The sequence below is a fragment of the Drosophila erecta genome, unplaced genomic scaffold (genome assembly GCF_003286155.1).
Source record: "Drosophila erecta strain 14021-0224.00,06,07 unplaced genomic scaffold, DereRS2 tig00000283-arrow-arrow-pilon, whole genome shotgun sequence".
NCBI lineage: Eukaryota > Metazoa > Arthropoda > Insecta > Diptera > Drosophilidae > Drosophila > Drosophila erecta.
Window position 1 is genome coordinate 1,000,039 of NW_020825217.1, and position 24,224 is coordinate 1,024,262.

At 40.4% G+C, this 24,224-nt stretch overlaps 1 long non-coding RNA gene across 1 annotated transcript in view; it reads left to right on the forward strand.

Moving 5' to 3' along the window:
* The window catches only part of LOC113564639, a 31,315-nt gene extending 7,615 nt beyond the window's left edge, over positions 1 to 23,700 (forward strand). Inside the window, exons 2-3 of the long non-coding RNA XR_003408172.1 lie at positions 17,296 to 17,356; positions 23,565 to 23,700. This is a non-coding gene — a long non-coding RNA (uncharacterized LOC113564639). The remainder of the gene's footprint in view (positions 1 to 17,295; positions 17,357 to 23,564) is intronic.
* Positions 23,701 to 24,224: the final 524 nt, after the last annotated feature.

Genomic DNA, 24,224 nt, shown 5'->3' on the forward strand with positions numbered 1-24,224 from the left:
TCAAAAGCGGTTAAAGGGAGTTAAAGGGGGGTTAAAGGTGGGTAAAAAGGGGTCAACTGGGGGCAGGATGCGTACATGCTCGCAGAGGCTTTACTGTATCTAGGCTAATGGACATCGGCATGGATATTGGCAAAAATCACAACAATGAAACTTGATCATTCTGGTGTTTTTTTTTTATTTTTATTTTTTAAGGCATACGGGGTGAGCCAAAAACCTTTTGTGACCTTTTTTATCTATTCTCTCAGCCATTTGGGCGCGCAAGCTAACACAGGTTAGCGGTAGTAACAGAAAAATGTAATTTCTATTTTCGGATACAGTTCGATTGGAAATTAAAATACGAGCTCAACGGATATGACATTCCATATTCAGACAATTATTTTTAAAGTTGTGGCCAAAAAACTGAATATTTTATGTCAGAAAATCGGAAAAACTCATTTTGGCAAATATTCGATATTTTCGATGGGAATTTTCATCATAACTTCCATAAAAATGATCAAAAAGATGAAGGAATGACAGTTTTGAGCAGCTTTTTACCAACGCTAACCATCCCTATCACTTTTTGACGGATTTGGGAAAATACATTTTTTTGTGATTTTTTGCTTTTTTTGTAAGGGGTAACATCAACAAAATTTGCCAAAAATGGCCAAAAAATTAGATTTCTATTTTTGAATACAGTTCGATTGGAAATTAAAATACGAGCTCAACGAGGTATGACATTCCATATTCAGACAATTATTTTTAAAGTTGTGGCCAAAAAACTGAATATTTTATGTCAGAAAATCGGAAAAACTCATTTTGGCAAATATTCGATATTTTCGATGGGAATTTTCATCATAACTTCCATAAAAATTATCAAAAAGATGAAGGAATGACAGTTTTGAGCAGCTTTTTACCAACGCTAACCATCCCTATCACTTTTTGACGGATTTGGGAAAATAAATTTTTTTGTGATTTTTTGCTTTTTTTGTAAGGGGTAACATCAACAAAATTTGCCAAAAATGGCCAAAAAATTAGATTTCTATTTTTGAATACAGTTCGATTGGAAATTAAAATACGAGCTCAACGAGGTATGACATTCCATATTCAGACAATTATTTTTAAAGTTGTGGCCAAAAAACTGAATATTTTATGTCAGAAAATCGGAAAAATGCATTTTGGCAAATATTCGATATTTTCGATGGGAATTTTCATCATAACTTCCATAAAAATGATCAAAAAGATGAAGGAATGACAGTTTTGAGCAGCTTTTTACCAACGCTAACCATCCCTATCACTTTTTGACGGATTTGGGAAAATAAATTTTTTTGTGATTTTTTGCTTTTTTTGTAAGGGGTAACATCAACAAAATTTGCCAAAAATGGCCAAAAAATTAGATTTCTATTTTTGAATACAGTTCGATTGAACTGTAAATCGGAAAATCGGAAAAACTCATTTTGGCAAATATTCGATATTTTCGATGGGAATTTTCATCATAACTTCCATAAAAATTATCAAAAAGATGAAGGAATGACAGTTTTGAGCAGCTTTTTACCAACGCTAACCATCCCTATCACTTTTTGACGGATTTGGGAAAATAAATTTTTTTGTGATTTTTTGCTTTTTTTGTAAGGGGTAACATCAACAAAATTTGCCAAAAATGGCCAAAAAATTAGATTTCTATTTTTGAATACAGTTCGATTGGAAATTAAAATACGAGCTCAACGAGGTATGACATTCCATATTCAGACAATTATTTTTAAAGTTGTGGCCAAAAAACTGAATATTTTATGTCAGAAAATCGGAAAAACTCATTTTGGCAAATATTCGATATTTTCGATGGGAATTTTCATCATAACTTCCATAAAAATTATCAAAAAGATGAAGGAATGACAGTTTTGAGCAGCTTTTTACCAACGCTAACCATCCCTATCACTTTTTGACGGATTTGGGAAAATAAATTTTTTTGTGATTTTTTGCTTTTTTTGTAAGGGGTAACATCAACAAAATTTGCCAAAAATGGCCAAAAAATTAGATTTCTATTTTTGAATACAGTTCGATTGGAAATTAAAATACGAGCTCAACGAGGTATGACATTCCATATTCAGACAATTATTTTTAAAGTTGTGGCCAAAAAACTGAATATTTTATGTCAGAAAATCGGAAAAATGCATTTTGGCAAATATTCGATATTTTCGATGGGAATTTTCATCATAACTTCCATAAAAATGATCAAAAAGATGAAGGAATGACAGTTTTGAGCAGCTTTTTACCAACGCTAACCATCCCTATCACTTTTTGACGGATTTGGGAAAATAAATTTTTTTGTGATTTTTTGCTTTTTTTGTAAGGGGTAACATCAACAAAATTTGCCAAAAATGGCCAAAAAATTAGATTTCTATTTTTGAATACAGTTCGATTGAACTGTAAATCGGAAAATCGGAAAAACTCATTTTGGCAAATATTCGATATTTTCGATGGGAATTTTCATCATAACTTCCATAAAAATTATCAAAAAGATGAAGGAATGACAGTTTTGAGCAGCTTTTTACCAACGCTAACCATCCCTATCACTTTTTGACGGATTTGGGAAAATAAATTTTTTTGTGATTTTTTGCTTTTTTTGTAAGGGGTAACATCAACAAAATTTGCCAAAAATGGCCAAAAAATTAGATTTCTATTTTTGAATACAGTTCGATTGGAAATTAAAATACGAGCTCAACGAGGTATGACATTCCATATTCAGACAATTATTTTTAAAGTTGTGGCCAAAAAACTGAATATTTTATGTCAGAAAATCGGAAAAAATGCATTTTGGCAAATATTCGATATTTTCGATGGGAATTTTCATCATAACTTCCATAAAAATGATCAAAAAGATGAAGGAATGACAGTTTTGAGCAGCTTTTTACCAACGCTAACCATCCCTATCACTTTTTGACGGATTTGGGAAAATAAATTTTTTTGTGATTTTTTGCTTTTTTTGTAAGGGGTAACATCAACAAAATTTGCCAAAAATGGCCAAAAAATTAGATTTCTATTTTTGAATACAGTTCGATTGAACTGTAAATCGGAAAATCGGAAAAACTCATTTTGGCAAATATTCGATATTTTCGATGGGAATTTTCATCATAACTTCCATAAAAATTATCAAAAAGATGAAGGAATGACAGTTTTGAGCAGCTTTTTACCAACGCTAACCATCCCTATCACTTTTTGACGGATTTGGGAAAATAAATTTTTTTGTGATTTTTTGCTTTTTTTGTAAGGGGTAACATCAACAAAATTTGCCAAAAATGGCCAAAAAATTAGATTTCTATTTTTGAATACAGTTCGATTGGAAATTAAAATACGAGCTCAACGAGGTATGACATTCCATATTCAGACAATTATTTTTAAAGTTGTGGCCAAAAAACTGAATATTTTATGTCAGAAAATCGGAAAAATGCATTTTGGCAAATATTCGATATTTTCGATGGGAATTTTCATCATAACTTCCATAAAAATGATCAAAAAGATGAAGGAATGACAGTTTTGAGCAGCTTTTTACCAACGCTAACCATCCCTATCACTTTTTGACGGATTTGGGAAAATAAATTTTTTTGTGATTTTTTGCTTTTTTTGTAAGGGGTAACATCAACAAAATTTGCCAAAAATGGCCAAAAAATTAGATTTCTATTTTTGAATACAGTTCGATTGGAAATTAAAATACGAGCTCAACGAGGTATGACATTCCATATTCAGACAATTATTTTTAAAGTTGTGGCCAAAAAACTGAATATTTTATGTCAGAAAATCGGAAAAATGCATTTTGGCAAATATTCGATATTTTCGATGGGAATTTTCATCATAACTTCCATAAAAATGATCAAAAAGATGAAGGAATGACAGTTTTGAGCAGCTTTTTACCAACGCTAACCATCCCTATCACTTTTTGACGGATTTGGGAAAATACATTTTTTTGTGATTTTTTGCTTTTTTTGTAAGGGGTAACATCAACAAAATTTGCCAAAAATGGCCAAAAAATTTGATTTCTATTTTTGAATACAGTTTGATTGGAAATTAAAATACGAGCTCAACGAGGTATGACATTCCATATTCAGACAATTATTTTTAAAGTTGTGGCCAAAAAACTGAATATTTTATGTCAGAAAATCGGAAAAACGCATTTTGGCAAATATTCGATATTTTCGATGGGAATAACTTCCATAAAAATGATCAAAAAGATGAAGGAATGACAGTTTTGAGCAGCTTTTTACCAACGCTAACCATCCCTATCACTTTTTGACGGATTTGGGAAAATACATTTTTTTGTGATTTTTTGCTTTTTTTGTAAGGGGTAACATCAACAAAATTTGCCAAAAATGGCCAAAAAATTAGATTTCTATTTTTGAATACAGTTCGATTGGAAATTAAAATACGAGCTCAACGAGGTATGACATTCCATATTCAGACAATTATTTTTAAAGTTGTGGCCAAAAAACTGAATATTTTATGTCAGATAATCGGAAAAACGCATTTTGGCAAATATTCGATATTTTCGATGGGAATTTTCATCATAACTTCCATAAAAATGATCAAAAAGATGAAGGAATGACAGTTTTGAGCAGCTTTTTACCAACGCTAACCATCCCTATCACTTTTTGACGGATTTGGGAAAATACATTTTTTTGTGATTTTTTGCTTTTTTTGTAAGGGGTAACATCAACAAAATTTGCCAAAAATGGCCAAAAAATTAGATTTCTATTTTTGAATACAGTTCGATTGGAAATTAAAATACGAGCTCAACGAGGTATGACATTCCATATTCAGACAATTATTTTTAAAGTTGTGGCCAAAAAACTGAATATTTTATGTCAGAAAATCGGAAAAATGCATTTTGGCAAATATTCGATATTTTCGATGGGAATTTTCATCATAACTTCCATACAAATGATCAAAAAGATGAAGGAATGACAGTTTTGAGCAGCTTTTTACCAACGCTAACCATCCCTATCACTTTTTGACGGATTTGGGAAAATAAATTTTTTTGTGATTTTTTGCTTTTTTTGTAAGGGGTAACATCAACAAAATTTGCCAAAAATGGCCAAAAAATTAGATTTCTATTTTTGAATACAGTTCGATTGGAAATTAAAATACGAGCTCAACGAGGTATGACATTCCATATTCAGACAATTATTTTTAAAGTTGTGGCCAAAAAACTGAATATTTTATGTCAGAAAATCGGAAAAAACGCATTTTGGCAAATATTCGATATTTTCGATGGGAATTTTCATCATAACTTCCATAAAAATGATCAAAAAGATGAAGGAATGACAGTTTTGAGCAGCTTTTTACCAACGCTAACCATCCCTATCACTTTTTGACGGATTTGGGAAAATACATTTTTTTGTGATTTTTTGCTTTTTTTGTAAGGGGTAACATCAACAAAATTTGCCAAAAATGGCCAAAAAATTTGATTTCTATTTTTGAATACAGTTCGATTGGAAATTAAAATACGAGCTCAACGAGGTATGACATTCCATATTCAGACAATTATTTTTAAAGTTGTGGCCAAAAAACTGAATATTTTATGTCAGATAATCGGAAAAACGCATTTTGGCAAATATTCGATATTTTCGATGGGAATTTTCATCATAACTTCCATAAAAATGATCAAAAAGATGAAGGAATGACAGTTTTGAGCAGCTTTTTACCAACGCTAACCATCCCTATCACTTTTTGACGGATTTGGGAAAATACATTTTTTTGTGATTTTTTGCTTTTTTTGTAAGGGAATTTTTTTGCCAAAAATGGCCAAAAAATTAGATTTCTATTTTTGAATACAGTTCGATTGGAAATTAAAATACGAGCTCAACGAGGTATGACATTCCATATTCAGACAATTATTTTTAAAGTTGTGGCCAAAAAACTGAATATTTTATGTCAGAAAATCGGAAAAATGCATTTTGGCAAATATTCGATATTTTCGATGGGAATTTTCATCATAACTTCCATAAAAATGATCAAAAAGATGAAGGAATGACAGTTTTGAGCAGCTTTTTACCAACGCTAACCATCCCTATCACTTTTTGACGGATTTGGGAAAATAAATTTTTTTGTGATTTTTTGCTTTTTTTGTAAGGGGTAACATCAACAAAATTTGCCAAAAATGGCCAAAAAATTAGATTTCTATTTTTGAATACAGTTCGATTGGAAATTAAAATACGAGCTCAACGAGGTATGACATTCCATATTCAGACAATTATTTTTAAAGTTGTGGCCAAAAAACTGAATATTTTATGTCAGAAAATCGGAAAAATGCATTTTGGCAAATATTCGATATTTTCGATGGGAATTTTCATCATAACTTCCATAAAAATGATCAAAAAGATGAAGGAATGACAGTTTTGAGCAGCTTTTTACCAACGCTAACCATCCCTATCACTTTTTGACGGATTTGGGAAAATACATTTTTTTGTGATTTTTTGCTTTTTTTGTAAGGGGTAACATCAACAAAATTTGCCAAAAATGGCCAAAAAATTTGATTTCTATTTTTGAATACAGTTTGATTGGAAATTAAAATACGAGCTCAACGAGGTATGACATTCCATATTCAGACAATTATTTTTAAAGTTGTGGCCAAAAAACTGAATATTTTATGTCAGAAAATCGGAAAAACGCATTTTTGCAAATATTCGATATTTTCGATGGGAATTTTCATCATAACTTCCATAAAAATGATCAAAAAGATGAAGGAATGACAGTTTTGAGCAGCTTTTTACCAACGCTAACCATCCCTATCACTTTTTGACGGATTTGGGAAAATAAATTTTTTTGTGATTTTTTGCTTTTTTTGTAAGGGGTAGCATCAACAAAATTTGCCAAAAATGGCCAAAAAATTAGATTTCTATTTTTGAATATAGTTCGATTGGAAATTAAAATACGAGCTCAACGAGGTATGACATTCCATATTCAGACAATTATTTTTAAAGTTGTGGCCAAAAAACTGAATATTTTATGTCAGATAATCGGAAAAACGCATTTTGGCAAATATTCGATATTTTCGATGGGAATTTTCATCATAACTTCCATAAAAATGATCAAAAAGATGAAGGAATGACAGTTTTGAGCAGCTTTTTACCAACGCTAACCATCCCTATCACTTTTTGACGGATTTGGGAAAATAAATTTTTTTGTGATTTTTTGCTTTTTTTGTAAGGGGTAACATCAACAAAATTTGCCAAAAATGGCCAAAAAATTAGATTTCTATTTTTGAATACAGTTCGATTGGAAATTAAAATACGAGCTCAACGAGGTATGACATTCCATATTCAGACAATTATTTTTAAAGTTGTGGCCAAAAAACTGAATATTTTATGTCAGAAAATCGGAAAAATGCATTTTGGCAAATATTCGATATTTTCGATGGGAATTTTCATCATAACTTCCATAAAAATGATCAAAAAGATGAAGGAATGACAGTTTTGAGCAGCTTTTTACCAACGCTAACCATCCCTATCACTTTTTGACGGATTTGGGAAAATACATTTTTTTGTGATTTTTTGCTTTTTTTGTAAGGGGTAACATCAACAAAATTTGCCAAAAATGGCCAAAAAATTTGATTTCTATTTTTGAATACAGTTTGATTGGAAATTAAAATACGAGCTCAACGAGGTATGACATTCCATATTCAGACAATTATTTTTAAAGTTGTGGCCAAAAAACTGAATATTTTATGTCAGAAAATCGGAAAAACGCATTTTTGCAAATATTCGATATTTTCGATGGGAATTTTCATCATAACTTCCATAAAAATGATCAAAAAGATGAAGGAATGACAGTTTTGAGCAGCTTTTTACCAACGCTAACCATCCCTATCACTTTTTGACGGATTTGGGAAAATAAATTTTTTTGTGATTTTTTGCTTTTTTTGTAAGGGGTAACATCAACAAAATTTGCCAAAAATGGCCAAAAAATTAGATTTCTATTTTTGAATACAGTTCGATTGGAAATTAAAATACGAGCTCAACGAGGTATGACATTCCATATTCAGACAATTATTTTTAAAGTTGTGGCCAAAAAACTGAATATTTTATGTCAGAAAATCGGAAAAACGCATTTTGGCAAATATTCGATATTTTCGATGGGAATTTTCATCATAACTTCCATAAAAATGATCAAAAAGATGAAGGAATGACAGTTTTGAGCAGCTTTTTACCAACGCTAACCATCCCTATCACTATTTGACGGATTTGGGAAAATACATTTTTTTGTGATTTTTTGCTTTTTTTGTAAGGGGTAACATCAACAAAATTTGCCAAAAATGGCCAAAAAATTAGATTTCTATTTTTGAATACAGTTCGATTGGAAATTAAAATACGAGCTCAACGAGGTATGACATTCCATATTCAGACAATTATTTTTAAAGTTGTGGCAAAAAAACTGAATATTTTATGTCAGAAAATCGGAAAAACGCATTTTGGCAAATATTCGATATTTTCGATGGGAATTTTCATCATAACTTCCATAAAAATGATCAAAAAGATGAAGGAATGACAGTTTTGAGCAGCTTTTTACCAACGCTAACCATCCCTATCACTTATTGACGGATTTGGGAAAATACATTTTTTTGTGATTTTTTGCTTTTTTTGTAAGGGGTAACATCAACAAAATTTGCCAAAAATGGCCAAAAAATTAGATTTCTATTTTTGAATACAGTTCGATTGGAAATTAAAATACGAGCTCAACGAAGTATGACATTCCATATTCAGACAATTATTTTTAAAGTTGTGGCCAAAAAACTGAATATTTTATGTCAGAATTTCGGAAAAACGCATTTTGGCAAATATTCGATATTTTCGATGGGAATTTTCATCATAACTTCCATAAAAATGATCAAAAAGATGAAGGAATGACAGTTTTGAGCAGCTTTTTACCAACGCTAACCATCCCTATCACTTTTTGACGGATTTGGGAAAATACATTTTTTTGTGATTTTTTGCTTTTTTTGTAAGGGGTAACATCAACAAAATTTGCCAAAAATGGCCAAAAAATTAGATTTCTATTTTTGAATACAGTTCGATTGGAAATTAAAATACGAGCTCAACGAGGTATGACATTCCATATTCAGACAATTATTTTTAAAGTTGTGGCCAAAAAACTGAATATTTTATGTCAGAAAATCGGAAAAACGCATTTTGGCAAATATCGATATTTTCGATGGGAATTTTCATCATAACTTCCATAAAAATGATCAAAAAGATGAAGGAATGACAGTTTTGAGCAGCTTTTTACCAACGCTAACCATCCCTATCACTTTTTGACGGATTTGGGAAAAACATTTTTTTGTGACTTTTTTCCTTTTTCAAGTTATCTGATCTCTGGATGTTTTCCTTTCAAAATACTCAATGCTGGATATCAATAGTAAAGCCTTCAATTAGCCTCCTAATGCTCCGACTAATTGATTTTGAATTTAATTTGGCTAGCTGTCGCCATGTCGAAGGAGTGGATAAAGGATTCTATCGAGCCCGCCCATTTCCCACATCCTCACGCACTTTCATTTAATTGGCATGGGGCCCCTCTACTCCACCACCCCCCCCTTTACCCCCTTCAAGCTTTCCACTTCGAGTTTGCAACACTCCAAGCGCGCTTTGTCTCCTTGACTTCCACCTTTCACCTTTCTCCTCTGTCTTCTGTCTTTTGTGCTCATGTTGGTTTTACGCATGAATGTGTGCGTGCCAATGCGTGTGCGTGCGTGCATGTGTACCACTGTGTGTGTGAGTGTGGGCGCGGTTGGTGAAAGCAGGGGGGGAGGAGGAGAAGGAGAACTCCGGGGAATATTTGGCATCCACAAGTACGTATACTTTGGGGTCTAATTTGCGGTTGCTGGCGCAGCTCAATTTACAAGTGAGAAATTAAGATGTCGGCGAAACTTTCCTACAAACACCTCTGCTCACTCCGGGGGAGCGGGTGGCGGTGGGGGATGCTGGGGATGCTGGGGAGAGAGATAGAGATTTGGAGAAACTGCTATGTCTTCGAGCGCCACAAAGTCGGAGGTTTTAGGGGCATCGCAACCAATGCAATTTGCACATCCGTTTTGCAACACTTCTCTTCGCTTCCTTCCAAACTCGTTTTCCCTCACTTTTTTTCCTAAAAATCCCCAAAATTGCGAATTTGCCCTCCGGGTGGAAACTCGCCTTGCGAAGCTTAATCGGTCCATATCCTTCAACATTGCAAACACTTCTCGATGCCACAAACACTTCTAGTCGCACTTGTTACATCGTCACAAAGGTGTGCTTGCTCGCAAAAAGATTGTTTCATCAAGTGCTCAAGGCTGTTCCGTCCACAATGCGAGCTTGCATGCTCGGTGTCCCTGGAAGGAACCCATATTTCCAGCTTGCTACTCACTTCCATTCGAGGACAGCACGTCGCCTAACTAGCCTGATGTAAATTTGATTAAAACTGCACATTAAATCCGCTGACAGCTGTCGGAAGTCGTCGGGGCTTCTGCGGCGGATGGGCGAACGGAATGCGGCCAAAACCGCTGATGACATTAAAGTCGCCCTCGTGCGGTTGTCTAAAATTATGCAAAGACACTCCACGTCCAAGGGGGAGGCGGGGGTCTGCGGCTGCTGCTGCGGCTGCCGCTGTCACACACGCTGCGTCAGCGATTTTCGCTTAAAATGGCGAAGCTGTAAACACACTGGCATTTCCGAGGCTCCTCGCCGTGGAGTACACGGTATGTTGGGGCGTATTCAGCACCGCGCAGGGTGCTCGATCTCATGCTCGATCTGCTTCAGCTCCACGGAGGTGGACGATTGGTCCACTTTTTGTGGTGGACGCGTCCTGCCGAAGCGGAATTGGGGTCCAATTGGTAATCTGATGGCAAGAACCTGCCAGCATTTACCAAATTATTTCGCACATTAGCAGGATAAAGCTTGCAACTCATCGTAAGATGTCCTTTCAGAGTGCTTAGAATCAAAGGTATCGATTCCGCATGCAGGCACCACGCCCAGAAGTCAATTAGGGCCAATCGGCACCAGACTTAGGCAGCCCGGGATGAAAGGGGAGGGACGGGGCTGCTATCTGCCACCATGGAGGCATTTAGACCCGATTCGAGCAGGCAGTGTGTGGGCGGCTTCAATTAAACCGAATTATGAGCAGATAAAATGTCAATTTCCATAATTGCTCAATCAGTGAAGCACTATTTTTCGAAATCGGGCGACTCGCCGAATGCAAGGACCAAACAAAGATGCTTGATATGCATAAATTGACTGAATTGTTGCGACAGCTCGATATGGTTGTGTGTGTGCGAGAGTGTGTGGGAGTGTGTGTGTGTGGGTGTGGGTGTGTGGCCAGGAACTTTGTGCGCCCCACCCAGGACTCCTACATTATTTGCTCTACTGAGGACGTGCACCAAGAATTTGGCAAGAAAATAAACCAATTTGGCTGCAGGAGCCGGATTAGGACCAAGTTTCCAATAGTTGCAATTAAGTGCAACATTTTGGGGTTTTGTTTGCATGTGCCACTGCCACTGCCACAGCCACTGCCACAGCTTCCCTTAGCATTCCCCCCATTCCCGCCCCTCTGTGTGTGTGTTTCCGGTGGGGGGAATTCGAGGGAAAAGTTTGGCTTGGCTTAACTGGCAGGCTTAGTTTTTCAATTAGTTGGATGGCAACGGTGGTCTCATAAATTGTTGTCAAGTGTGGAGAGCCCGAGCGCCGCCCGAAGGCGGAGCGGGGAGAGGGGGGAGCGGAAGGGGCAAGGGGGAAGGGGGAAGCGTGCCACAAAAAGGATAGAAACGGAAAGATGAAAAATGAAAAATGAAAAAGCGGAATTTATTGAAAGGCTTCCAATTCATTCGTTTTTCCGGTCGCCGTGCCACTTGTCACTCGCCCCGATTGCCAATCAAACTGGGGCGCATCTGCCCCTAACCCGCGTGACTGGGCCACTCGGAGGCCGAGGCATGGAGGCTCTTGCGGGCGGACTTCTGAAAAGTTGTCCTGCTTTAATTGCTTTTCGCTGTAGCTGCGGTCGAAGGAGGTTTGCTCCCGGAATAACAATGCCGCTGTGTCAGAGGTCACGCGCTGCTCTGGCACCTTTTACTGTGGCTCACTTGTCCCATTGCACTTCCCGCATCATTTGCCATTCCCATTTCCATTTCCGTTTCGCAGGAGGCAGGCGCCCTGTGAAAGCGAAGCGCCCGAATATAATTCAAATATAAACGTAAACTGAGGCACAGCGAGCTTAATAAGCAAATGCATTTGTGCCGAGCTCTTGGCCCGGAAAGTGCCCAAATGCCAAATGCCAAATGGCAAATGGCCCTCGTCTTTTCACTTTTCCACCGACACTCCACCGACTGCCGAGTGCGGAGTGCGGAGTGCGGAGTGCGGAGTGTCTATGTGCGGCGTTTGGCAAATAGCTGCCAGTGCAAATACCTCACGAAACTACTCAGATATATGCCACATACACACTGCCCCTATACGCATACGTATAAATGCACGAGGATGGCACGAGGATGGCTCAGGACCAGCTGCACGACACCTAAGTAGAGAGCAGAGAGAAAGGATAAAAAGCGGGAGGGGCCGTGGGGCACTTGTCTCAAGTCGTGTCGGATTGAAAACCCCCGTGCAGCACATCCTGGCGCTCAGCCGCCCCTGGCTGGCATTTAACAGCTCCAGGAGCAGAAAGCAACCAAGTCTCGGGCTCCGAGTCCTTGGAGGTCTTTGTGCGCCAACTTGAAGACAGCTCTCAGTTAAATTATGCGTTAGTTAAGCTTCGGCGGGCGGAAAGGCTCCTCCCCTGGCGTCGACTCGAAAAGTATTTAAATATTTTCCATAGACTTCGAATGACATGGTCAACGCCACAATTAAGACGTTCACCTGAGGCGGAAGCCATGTGGGCAGTCCCCAAAGCGGACTAGTTGGGCACATGGGCGTGGATTAAAGGTAATTGAAGGCTGGAGTGGCAGGAGATCATTCTTGTCCGTGGACTTTCGCCACCTTGCACAGAGTTTGCAACCGCATCGAGCTGCCACGCGTGTGGCGCGCACTAAATGACTTCATCGCAAACAAATAAAATAGCAATAGCGTCAAAAGTGCAATAAATCATCGGTGCAGCTCCTGGTTGGGTCGAGAGTGGCCCCTCCACTCCACGCGGAGAAGGGGGCATCCGCACGAGGGGATCGAGGGGAACGAGTGGAGCGCATTTCATTTGACGCTGAAATGGAAAATGGAAAATGCAAATTGTTTGCGCGTCGCACAAAAGTATGCAAAAATAGCTCCGGTCAGAGGTGGTCACGCTCCCGGAGATGCGGGGCGTGTAGCGAGGGGTGGGTGCTGTGGTACGCGCCAGGTGAGCGCCAGGATGCGAGACATCCGCCAGGTGTCCAGGAGGTGGCCCATAGCATTAGGCCCCGATAGCTCTACGCGATAGAGCTCCCCGCTGGAATGCAAACGGCCTTGAGCAGCCACTATGTTGTTTTACTTACCCTAATGGAAAATTCTTTCAAATGAGCTGGCTATTCAGCCATGTTGGCTCAACTAACATGCACTATAGCTACCTGCGGTATCTTGTGGAACCTCGAACCTGTGCTGAACGAATGAAGTTATGGCAATCCCGTCGATTCGCTTTAAATTCAAATGGCATTTTTTTGATTCCATTAGCTCTGCTGCGCAGTACTTTGCTCCGGAGCGATGCTAATTGCATTGTAAATCCATCCACCATGGCTGATAATAAAATTCAAATTAAAATTCTGCAAAAACACTGCTCTCCCAGCTGCACCAGTGTGTGCACGCCCGCAGGGTAAGCAGCTGGCAGCGCTTTCGAAACAGTGTGCACACATCTCTAGGCATAGTAATTATTTGGCGCCGCAGGGCAAGGATTTTCATCTCGCAATCGAATTTCCCACTGGGCAGCGCATTTTCCTACTTTTCCTACTGCCGCAAAGAACCTGACCTGCCGTTGGGGTCTCCAATCTCCACTGCGTCGGGTATCTTTGTGCTCCTACCCCCCCTCGCCGCTTTCATTTTTGATTGCGAGCAACAAACATTTCATTTTTGCTGCCGTAAATTTGTCCGTATAGTCGACATATAGTATACATGTCGCGTATATGTACATCCCCGTGTACATTTCGCACACGTATGCATGTATTTGCATGCACGTAAGTACTTATCCAGATGTATGCATGTATGTGCGAGTATGTGTGTTTGTGGAAAAACGCTATGCATTTTTGGCTCTTCTGCTGGCTTTCGGTGGCGTTGACAATTTGCATTTATAAATTTCGTTTTCAATTTGGACAGTGACCACAATGCCCGCCCACCCGAAAAAACGAAAAAAACAAAAATCTCACACACACAGAGGAGAAAGAGAAAGAGAAAGAGAGAGTGCGATTTGCGGAAAAGAGACGACGATGCGATTGTTTAGTCCACTGATTGTTGATTTTAATTTATTATTGTTTATTGATAAAATGTTCGCTGCAAATTTGCATAAATCGATAAATAATGGCCCGGCTGGCAACAGGGGAAATTTAGATATTTATTGCATTTCGCCTGCCCCTTTGACCCCTGCAGCCCCCCGCCCGCCGCCCATGCGTGTGGCCATGCTTTTGCTTTCAATTTCCGCCGAGCATTTTACCCAATTAACTAGCTTTTGTTGCCTTTGTTTGCATGGCGATTGGCGATTGCCGATTGGCAATTGGCAATTGGCAGCATCATGGCCAGGATGTGGGCTAAAAAGGAAGATTTGTAACAGGGCATCCTTCTTTCCCGTGGTCATTTTCCATTTCCCATTTCCCATCTCCCAGCTGGCACTTGGCACATGGCACTTGGCACTTGGCGGAAATCGTGTGCCTGCGATCGGCCAGAAGTCTGCTTAAAGTTAAAGCGCCTGGCCGCAGCTGACAGGCGAAACAAAGGAAGATGGAGCATGTGGAGGCGGCATAGACCTCCATGGTCCACCAGATTGCGTCCTCGATTCTGTGAGTCTGCTCCAGATGGCCGATGCCAGGCCATAGCAGCACCTCCATTCAGCTGAAAATGTCACGAGCCGGAACATATCTCTGCCTGGCCTCAATTTGTTGTGATATCATATGCTTGCAGATGCTAGGAACAGGGATGCACATGCCTGGGAAAAGTTGTTGCTCGATTCAAGTGACACCGATAATACTAGTTTACAGGAGAACTCCAAAGTCGCCATATCGCAGCCAAGCGGTACTGCTGCCAAGTGCTGCTCCTTCTTTCGTAGCTCTTGTCCATGTGGCCCGGATGCGGATAGCTTTTGTTTGGCTCGGACGTTTCTCCGCCGCGGACTTCGCCCCATTTGCGTCCTGAAACAAATGGCATGCCCCTAGCCGCTTAGTCCTGCGGGGGACTCTCTGCTTCTCTTCTGGCTCCGCTTGCCTTTTGTTTTGCTGCGTTTTCCGATTTCCGTTTGAGTTTGGCTTTCCAGCGCGGAGGGGTGGCATTGCCCCCCTTCGCTTCCCATTCGACCTCCTGCATTTGTGTCCTTTCCAGGTGCTTGGCCGCCACAGGGAGAAAATATTGGGTGGTCCTATAAATAGAGGTTTTGCTTGAAGGTCACAGGGAAACTACAAACAGCCTTTAATGCCAAGGCCTTGTGCTGAGTTATTTGAATGACGCGATGTAGGCAATTAGGGCTTTCGCTTGCCTGCGTTTGCCTATTAAAAATGTTAGTTCCTCGAAAGTGATCGCTTGTTTTTCTCCGACTAGTTTTCCGCTTGCCACTTCTCGACATCGCGGGCATCCGTTTTCCCTGCAGTGGGGAGCTTTTTGCTCTGGCTGCTGCTGCTTCTTGCCTTTCTTTTTCAATTTCTCTGTGTGGCTTGTGGTTTCCTCTCGCTCAACCCATCCCGCTGATTCCGGGCCGGCCCGTGGCTCCTTTCTCGCCTTTGTGTTGGACCCTGTTCGACTATCCGGACGCGGACGCGGACGCGGACCCGGACCCGTCCCCTGCGCCCCTGCTGTTGCCTATGCATAATTCTTTTATCTCAGCCAGGCCGCTTGCTGAACTTTCTCCCCTGTCAGCCGTTCTCTTTTCTCCCGTTGTCCGGTGCTTCGGTTCTCCGGTCCTCCGTTTCACCCTTTCTCCGCGCTTTCCCCAGCCGCTCCCCTGCGCTCGTGCTGCTATTGATGGCTTGTTTACATTGTGCCGCGCTCGCAACTCCCAGGCCATTTGTCTATAATTGACTAATCGACAGGGCGGGCGAGAAAAGAAGCGCAGGATCTGGATCTGGGTCTGAGTCTGGGTCTGGGGACCCAGCAGGGAAGGAAGCCAGATGGTGGGAGGTGGACGGCCCAGTGCAGTGGCTGTGGCCAACGGAACTGTGTCACTGCAACTGCGTCCTGCGATAGTCGAGGTTTACGAGCATAGGAGCGCCACAGGGAAGCTGCCACAATTGTACTTAGAGTTGCTAAGATGGCTTTAAATAATTGGGCCAGCTGTGCGGCCACACTTTTGAGTATCCGTCTGATGGCTGCTCCTTCTAGGCTGCTTGGCTGACCAGAGGAGCTACCAAAAGTCAGGTCAGGATCGCGGGGAGATGGTGGTGGAGAGGCAGGTGGAGTTGGAGGCGGAAGCGAATTGAATTAGCGCAGGATTCCGTTCTCAATTAAGCGTATAATTTCCATTGTGTGTCCGTGTGTGTGTGCATGCGCTGGTGTGCGTGGCCATTTCGATATGACCAGTTGGCGCAAATATTGGCCAGGTGACTGTGTGGGTGGTCCTGTGGGTGCGCTGGTCTCGCTGTGCGGTTAATTAGATTGCGAGCAATAATATTGCATGAGCCGGCAATCCGGCGACTTTGCTACCCGTGGGCGAAGTAGGGGCGTGGCTGGGCGTGGGCGGCTGCTGGGGAGGCGCAGCGAAAGTGGCCCACACACACTTCCGCTCACGCAAACACTCATGCGCTGTGTACACTTACATGTAATTAGCATTTCCTGTTTGGTTTGCCAATCTTGCACGCACACAGCAGCACGATTGCAACTGTGTGCGTGTGTGCGCGTGTGTGTGCGTGTGTGTTAGTGAGGGGGGCGGGGTGAAAGGTAAAAGGCACAAGAGCACGCGGCAGAGAGACGAACATAATTAGGCTGGCCAAAAATCAAACGCCATCTGCATTCAAATTCAAATTGAGATTGCTGCGCAGATTCTGCTGCATTCGGCATTATGGATGCACTGGTAAAAATATATAAAGTAAGGAGCGGGGCCATAAATGTACATAGGTGTTCAGTGAAACTGACGTAGTAGTATAGAATAGTCAAGCACTTATCCACTATTAGGAAATTTATTTATGAAAAATATTAATTATACCATTTTTTATAGAAGGACGATTAACACCACGACTGAAATTGGCTTGCCATGGAAAGAGAGTACTCCACGTAATGTAAAATGATATTCCATAACATATTCCCTACTATAAGAACTACAATAAGGTATATGTAAGTATAGTCTAGCACAATTACCAACATAAGAATGTGATTAGGTATTAGTCATTCATGTTTGCTGATTCCTACTGAAAATTTTTTTTTTTTTTTTTTTTTTTTTTTTAAATGTTTATTATTATAAAGCGACGAATCCGTACATGCAGTACTAGTACCATAACATTGCAATTAAACATATAAATAATATAACCAAACTTCTCACTTATCGTGGGAAGACTAACAACAGAGTCTCAAACGTCGAGGGGGTCTTTAAAGCTGTCCAATTGTTTTGGCAAAGCCCTTTCTTTTAAGCCTTCTTAGAGGCCTGGCAGGGAGTAGGCGTCTTGCTAGCATGCTGTGGTGTCTTTTAAGCCTATCACTGTATCTGCTTGTGTGCCTTGAGATCTGTTCTTCCACTGTATGCAGATTAAGGTCCCGATGAAGGGTTGAGCTACGTACATAGTATGGGCAGTTGGTGATGGCACGCATTGCACGATTTTGCAAGACCTCAATGCGTTTATAGTTCGATTTTGCAGCAATACCCCAGATCTGCACTCCATATAGCCAGATCGGGGCTATACAGTGGGCGTATACTGCCCTTTTGGCTCTAAGTGTCATGGTGCTTCTTCTGTTGATCAACCATCGCAGTTGTTGCATTCTCTGACCGCATCTCCGTGCCGCAGCTTTTAAGTGTGGGCCAAAGGTCAACCGTTTGTCAAGGGTGATCCCAAGGTATTTAGCCTGCAGAGGTTGTTCTAGGGTTACGCCATCAAATTGTATGGGTGGTGTGCGCCTAATGAGAGTCTTCAAGGTGAAACAAGGATTGATGGTCTTATGTGGATTTACCTTTAAGTTCCATCTTTTGCACCATGCAGCCAAAGTATTGAGATACTCTTGGAGGCCACGTGCTGCCTCAGTGCAAGAACTGGAGCTGTATAACAGTGCGATATCGTCAGCGTAAGTGGCGAGTAGGGCCTTCCTGGGAGCTTCCATATGGTGCATATTTGGGCAAGGCAAATCCGCGGTAAATATTGAGTAGAGCAGCGGGCCGAGGACGCTGCCCTGCGGAACTCCAGCTCTCATGTAGCAAGGGGTTGAGTAGGTGCTTCTGACCCTGACCATGAACTTCCTATCTTCCAGGTAAGATTTCAGGACTCCATAGTATGGTGCTGGAAGCAGCTTTTTTATTTTGCAGAGTAGGCCGATATGCCAGACTCTGTCAAATGCTTGCTGCATGTCAATAAATACAGCATTGCAGTATTCCAAGTCGTCAAACGCCTGAATAATGTGCTTAACCAGTCTGTGAACCTGCTCCACAGTGCTGTGTCCCTGTCGAAATCCAAACTGGTGATCTGGGAGGATACGGCGCTCCTTAATAAAGTCACCTAGTCTGTTGGCAATCAGCCTTTCCCATATCTTGGATAGCGAAGACAGCAGACTTATGGGCCGATACGATTCCGGATCCTCTTCAGGTTTCCCAGGCTTATGTATCATGAGAATTGCTGCCATTTTCCACTGCTTTGGGAAGGACTGCACCCTAAATATAGCATTAAATATTTTCGCCATGTATAGGATGGCTCGGAGAGGTAGCGCTTTTAACGTGGCATTACAGACATTGTCGATGCCAGGAGTCTTCTTTATTGGCATTGATTTAATGACTTCGGCAATTTCCTCAACCCTGATTGGTTTAATTGGTAGCGACATTTGTAGGGGTATCTCTAGGCTGTCAAGCGTCTCTCGATTCTGCTCCATTGTAGCGAATTGGTAATGGGTGAACCTAGTCTCCAAATGATTTGCAAAGGAATTGGCCTGTTCCTCCTCGTTTTTAGCAAGTTCACCTCCCGGGCATCTAATGGGTACCTGTCTGAACGGTTGTCTTTTGAGGGATTTGGTGGACTTCCAGAGTGAATACCCAGCATCCACCGTATAGTCCATAGAAGCCAGCTTCTGCTCAAAAAAGATACTTCGAAGGTCTCTTACCACATTTCGTAGTTGTTTTGCAGCACGGTTCCATAAGATGCGGTCCCAGGGATCTTGAGATCGGATTGCTCGCCTTCTGAGTCTCCTTTTCTGTGTCAGGAGCTCTCTAGCCTCTCTTGTTAGGGATATTCCATAGGGGGTGCCTGTCCGAGGAACAGAAGGCGTAGATGCAGTCGCAGCCCTGTGAATACTTTGCGTAAGGTGATCAACAGCCATTTCAATTTCTTCACCAGAATTTAGCGTGATGTTCAACGGGATCATGCTCTCCAGTTGTTGACTAAAAGCGAGCGGGTCAGTGTGCTTGTTGACTAATCGTGGACTTGGATTCACATGGGTACTATCTGTCACAATACTGATGATCAAAGGCAAGTGATCGGAGTCCAGATCCCAACTTTGTGTTATACTTGTTAGGGAATCTGGTATACCATGATGCACCGCGAAGTCAATGCAGGAAGGCGTATGACTGGGTACATAAGGATACCTGGTTGGCGAACCAGTTGCAAGTATCTTAGCTCCAGTGATAGAGATGGCTTCCGCTAGCTCACGCCCCCGGGGTGAATTGTAGGTGTCGCCCCAAAGCCAGTGTCGGGCGTTCCAGTCGCCACCAATCATATACCGTTGGCCGCAAGAGCGTATTGTGTCAGTAAATTGTCTTTCGTCGATACTAACACTGGGAGGACAGTAAATGGCGCCGAACTGCACGTCACCCAGTCCTGTAGCTACTTTTACTGTAGACATTTGTATGCTGCGTGTCTCTATGACCCTTTGCGGGAAATGGCGAAGAGTTGTCCTAACGAACACGGCTGCTCCACCAACGCTATTATTATTTTGCGATGGCCTAAATGCTGGATAGAAAGCATAACCATATATCTTAACAGTATCCCCTCTTTTAATTCTAAGTTCCGTCACAAGAAGAATGTCCACGCTATTATTGTGCGCGTAAAGCTCAATATCTTTAGCTTTTCTTGAAATGCCGTTGGCATTCCAAATAAGAATCTTTAGTGGATTCATTGTGGGTGTGGAGCGTTGTTAGAAAGCTGGTAGGTATGTTCATTCCCAGCTCCTTGCTTTAACATGGTGGTTATTTCAAATACCATTCTTTCGAGCTTTTCAAGTCGTTGATTGGTTTGATTTCTGTGATGTTGCTGATCTTGTTGCTGCTGTTGCAACCACATAAGAAACTGATGTTGTTGTTGTTGTTGCATTTGCTGCTGCCATTCTTGGAACTGTTGTTGTTGCTGTTGTAACAATGCTTGGACGTCAAGTGAATTATTTTGCTGAGTGTTCAGTCGTTGTTGCTGCGATAACTGTTGCGTTTGTAAGTTATATAAACGTCGCTGAGCTGGTCCATCCTTGGAGGGAGTTGTATTAGAGTATTCTTTTGCTACTGTGGCATAGGATACTTTTGTATTTACCCCAGGGCCTATAGATGGTTGATGCTGTACCATATTTTGGTGTTGTTGTGTTGGTTGCTGATCTTCAGTTGACTGGTTAGTACTCTTACGGCGATTAATCTGCACGGAAGGAAACTGTTGCTGATCTCTATGGTTGAACCCATGATTCTGCCTATTTAAGTGATTCGCCTTCTTCGCAGGCCCCATAGATCTGCGGAGAAGCTCCTGGTACTTATGGCAACCTTTATAACTAGCCATGTGATCGTGAGAACAGTGATAGCATGTGGGCAGAGCATCTACAGGACGTGTACATTGTGTGGTTTGGTGATTTTCACCACACCTGGCACAATTTGGATGTCTGCGGCAGTATTTAGCTGTATGGCCATACTCCTGGCAACGTCGACATTGTGCAATTTCACTAGACTTTCGCATCCTTTCGATCCGTATTTTCTGTCGGCAAAGGGTCTTCACGTGATAAATTTCATTAATATTAGGGCAGGGCTTAATGTTAATGAAAAAAATATTGAGTTTTTCATCTTTATTAACCCTTGAACTAGGGTTGTGAATGTGAAGTACTTCATAGCCTAAACATTTCAGATCGGCCGTTATATCTTTGTTTTGTGTGCTGTGATGTAAGTCCCTTACTACAATTCTGTGTGCTTTTTCTGTCAGCATTTGGTAAGTGTGAAACTGCATACCAATTTCATCCATATAGCTAACAATTTTTCTGTAAGTGTCACTGTCTTTGGGAAATATTCTGACTGTTTCCCCTTGGTTAGCTTTGACTACGACGTTATCTAGACTTGCCTTTTCTTGTATGAGCTCAAATAGGTCATTTAAGTTGCTAATATTAACAACAATTTGGGGTGGTTTTTTAAAATCTTTGAGTTGATTGTTGGCGTTAGATGTTTCCTGGGATTTATTGGCAGTATTGTTTTCTGCAGATTGAAATTCGTCCATGCGGGCACTAGCATCATCGGCATCCTCAGACATCATGTCTTCCCCGTTTTCTTCATTAGTAATGATGTCCGTGTCGAGAATAGCAAACCTGTTACTAGAGCTTGCCTTCTGGTTAATTGTGGGGACCAAGTGCGGGCCCTGGGTACTGCTCACTCTTTTCGGTTTAAGGATGGGGGACAGTGGCTTTGCATTTTTTCTCTTGCCTGCTTTCCGATTTTGATCATCCAGTAATCTTCTGGCAGCACCGCTTAGATTTTTTGCTGCAATGTCGGGGCTGGTCAATTGGGAACATTCTTGGTTTGCTACACTTGAACCAGAACAGATGCTGCTCATTGTGGGATTTGCCATTGTGTATATGGTGCTGCTACTGGCACTAGAAAATGTCACTGTTGTTGTGGTGGGACTGCTTTGAGACTTATTGCATGTAATGCGTTGAATTTCTGATCGGCACTCGTCTCTAATCTTACTAGGTAATTTTCCAGCTATTGAGAACATTTTTTCATGATCAATCTGCTTCTTTATAAGCTGAGAGTCATCGAAACTGTTTTCATTCATTGTTTTTATATTGTCTTAATATTCAGCAAATAATTTGCGGGCCCAAATGTCCGGAACAGAGCATAAACAGTTCGGTTTTACTGATAAGCAAAGTTTGTTTACCTCTTGTGCAGTTCTGCGCGGGGTGAGGTAGATGACTTGCCCGAAGGGCAGAAAGCACCGTTTGAATGCACTTCACCTGATGCACTTTTTGTTTTTGTCAAACTGCCGACACCGCTCAAAGCAGCGCCCAAATAAATGATTTGTGCTATTTTGAGCACAAAAGGGAATGCACCGATAAGCAAAAAATAAATCACTTTTGCATGCGCGCGACACAACCGATCTCTTTGACTGCCAGAGTAGGAATCACTGAAAATTAAAAACAAAAAAAAAAACATATTTTTTCGTATTTTATTACTTATATAGATTGGATGGTGGTCATTGCAATATTAATATTGCATACTTTTAGGATCTGACCGATTATTGATCAGCTGATCATAAACTTTCCGTTGCATACTTTTGGGCTGCACACGGATATTACAAATTGCGATCAGCTGATCGTTCAATTTAATGTTGCCTACTTTCGAGGGCAGCATAATTTCAAATTCTGCAGAGTCACCTCCTGACATTTCTGTTCGCCTGGTATCTGAAATCCAGAATCTCTCAATTTGCCCAACAAAACTCGGATCAAACGTCCGGTTTTCATATTATCGTCGTATCAATGATCGTTGGCCGCTTCCTGGCATTTCTGTTTACCTGGTGTATGGGATCAGATATTGCCCAATTTGCACTACAAAATGAGGCGTTTTGTTAATTTTTGCCTGAAAAATTCAGCTTCTTTGATTTCAGATACCAGGCGAACAGAAATGCCAGCAGGTGAATCTGCAGAATTTGAAATGAAGTGGCCCTCGAAAGTAGGCAACACTAAATGCAACATGAACAGCTGTTAAAATCGCTGCCAGCCCAAAAGTATGCAACACAATTAATGATCAGCTGATCAATAATCGGTCAGATCCTAAAAGTATGCAATATTAATATTGCAATGACCACCATCCAATCTATATAAGTAATAAAATACGAAAAAATATGTTTTTTTTTGTTTTTAATTTTCAGTAGGAATCAGCAAACATGAATGACTAAGACTAATTTTCCAGCAGCAGCTAAAAGTATGCAATACAACCTAGCAACCGAATACTGGAGACATTAAATAAAAACGCACATGTTTGATGTTTTTTTACATTTTATTAACATAATGGTATTATCAATACGTTAATTTCTAACACGCCTGTCGGTTTTCCTCTAGATGATGTCCTCCAGTTGAGTTCTGCCGGTGCCCAGGAGGGAGATCTACTGCAGGAAATCTGGTACTCCTAGAACTTTTGGCCACAACTTTAAAAATAATTGTCTGAATATGGAATGTCATACCTCGTTGAGCTCGTATTTTAATTTCCAATCGAACTGTATCCAAAAATAGAAATTAAACTTTTTGCCCATTTTTGGCAAATTTTGTTGATGTTATCAAAAAAAAATGTTGTTGACAAAATGCGTTTTTCCGATTTTCTTACATAAAATATTCAGTTTTTTGGCCACAACTTTAAAAATAATTGTCTGAATATGGAATGTCATACCTCGTTGAGCTCGTATTTTAATTTCCAATCGAACTGTATTCAAAAATAGAAATCTAATTTTTTGGCCATTTTTGGCAAATTTTGTTGATGTTACCCCTTACAAAAAAAGCAAAAAATCACAAAAAAATGTATTTTCCCAAATCCGTCAAAAAGTGATAGGGATGGTTAGCGTTGGTAAAAAGCTGCTCAAAACTGTCATTCCTTCATCTTTTTGATCATTTTTATGGAAGTTATGATGAAAATTCCCATCGAAAATATCGAATATTTGCCAAAATGCGTTTTTCCGATTTTCTGACATAAAATATTCAGTTTTTTGGCCACAACTTTAAAAATAA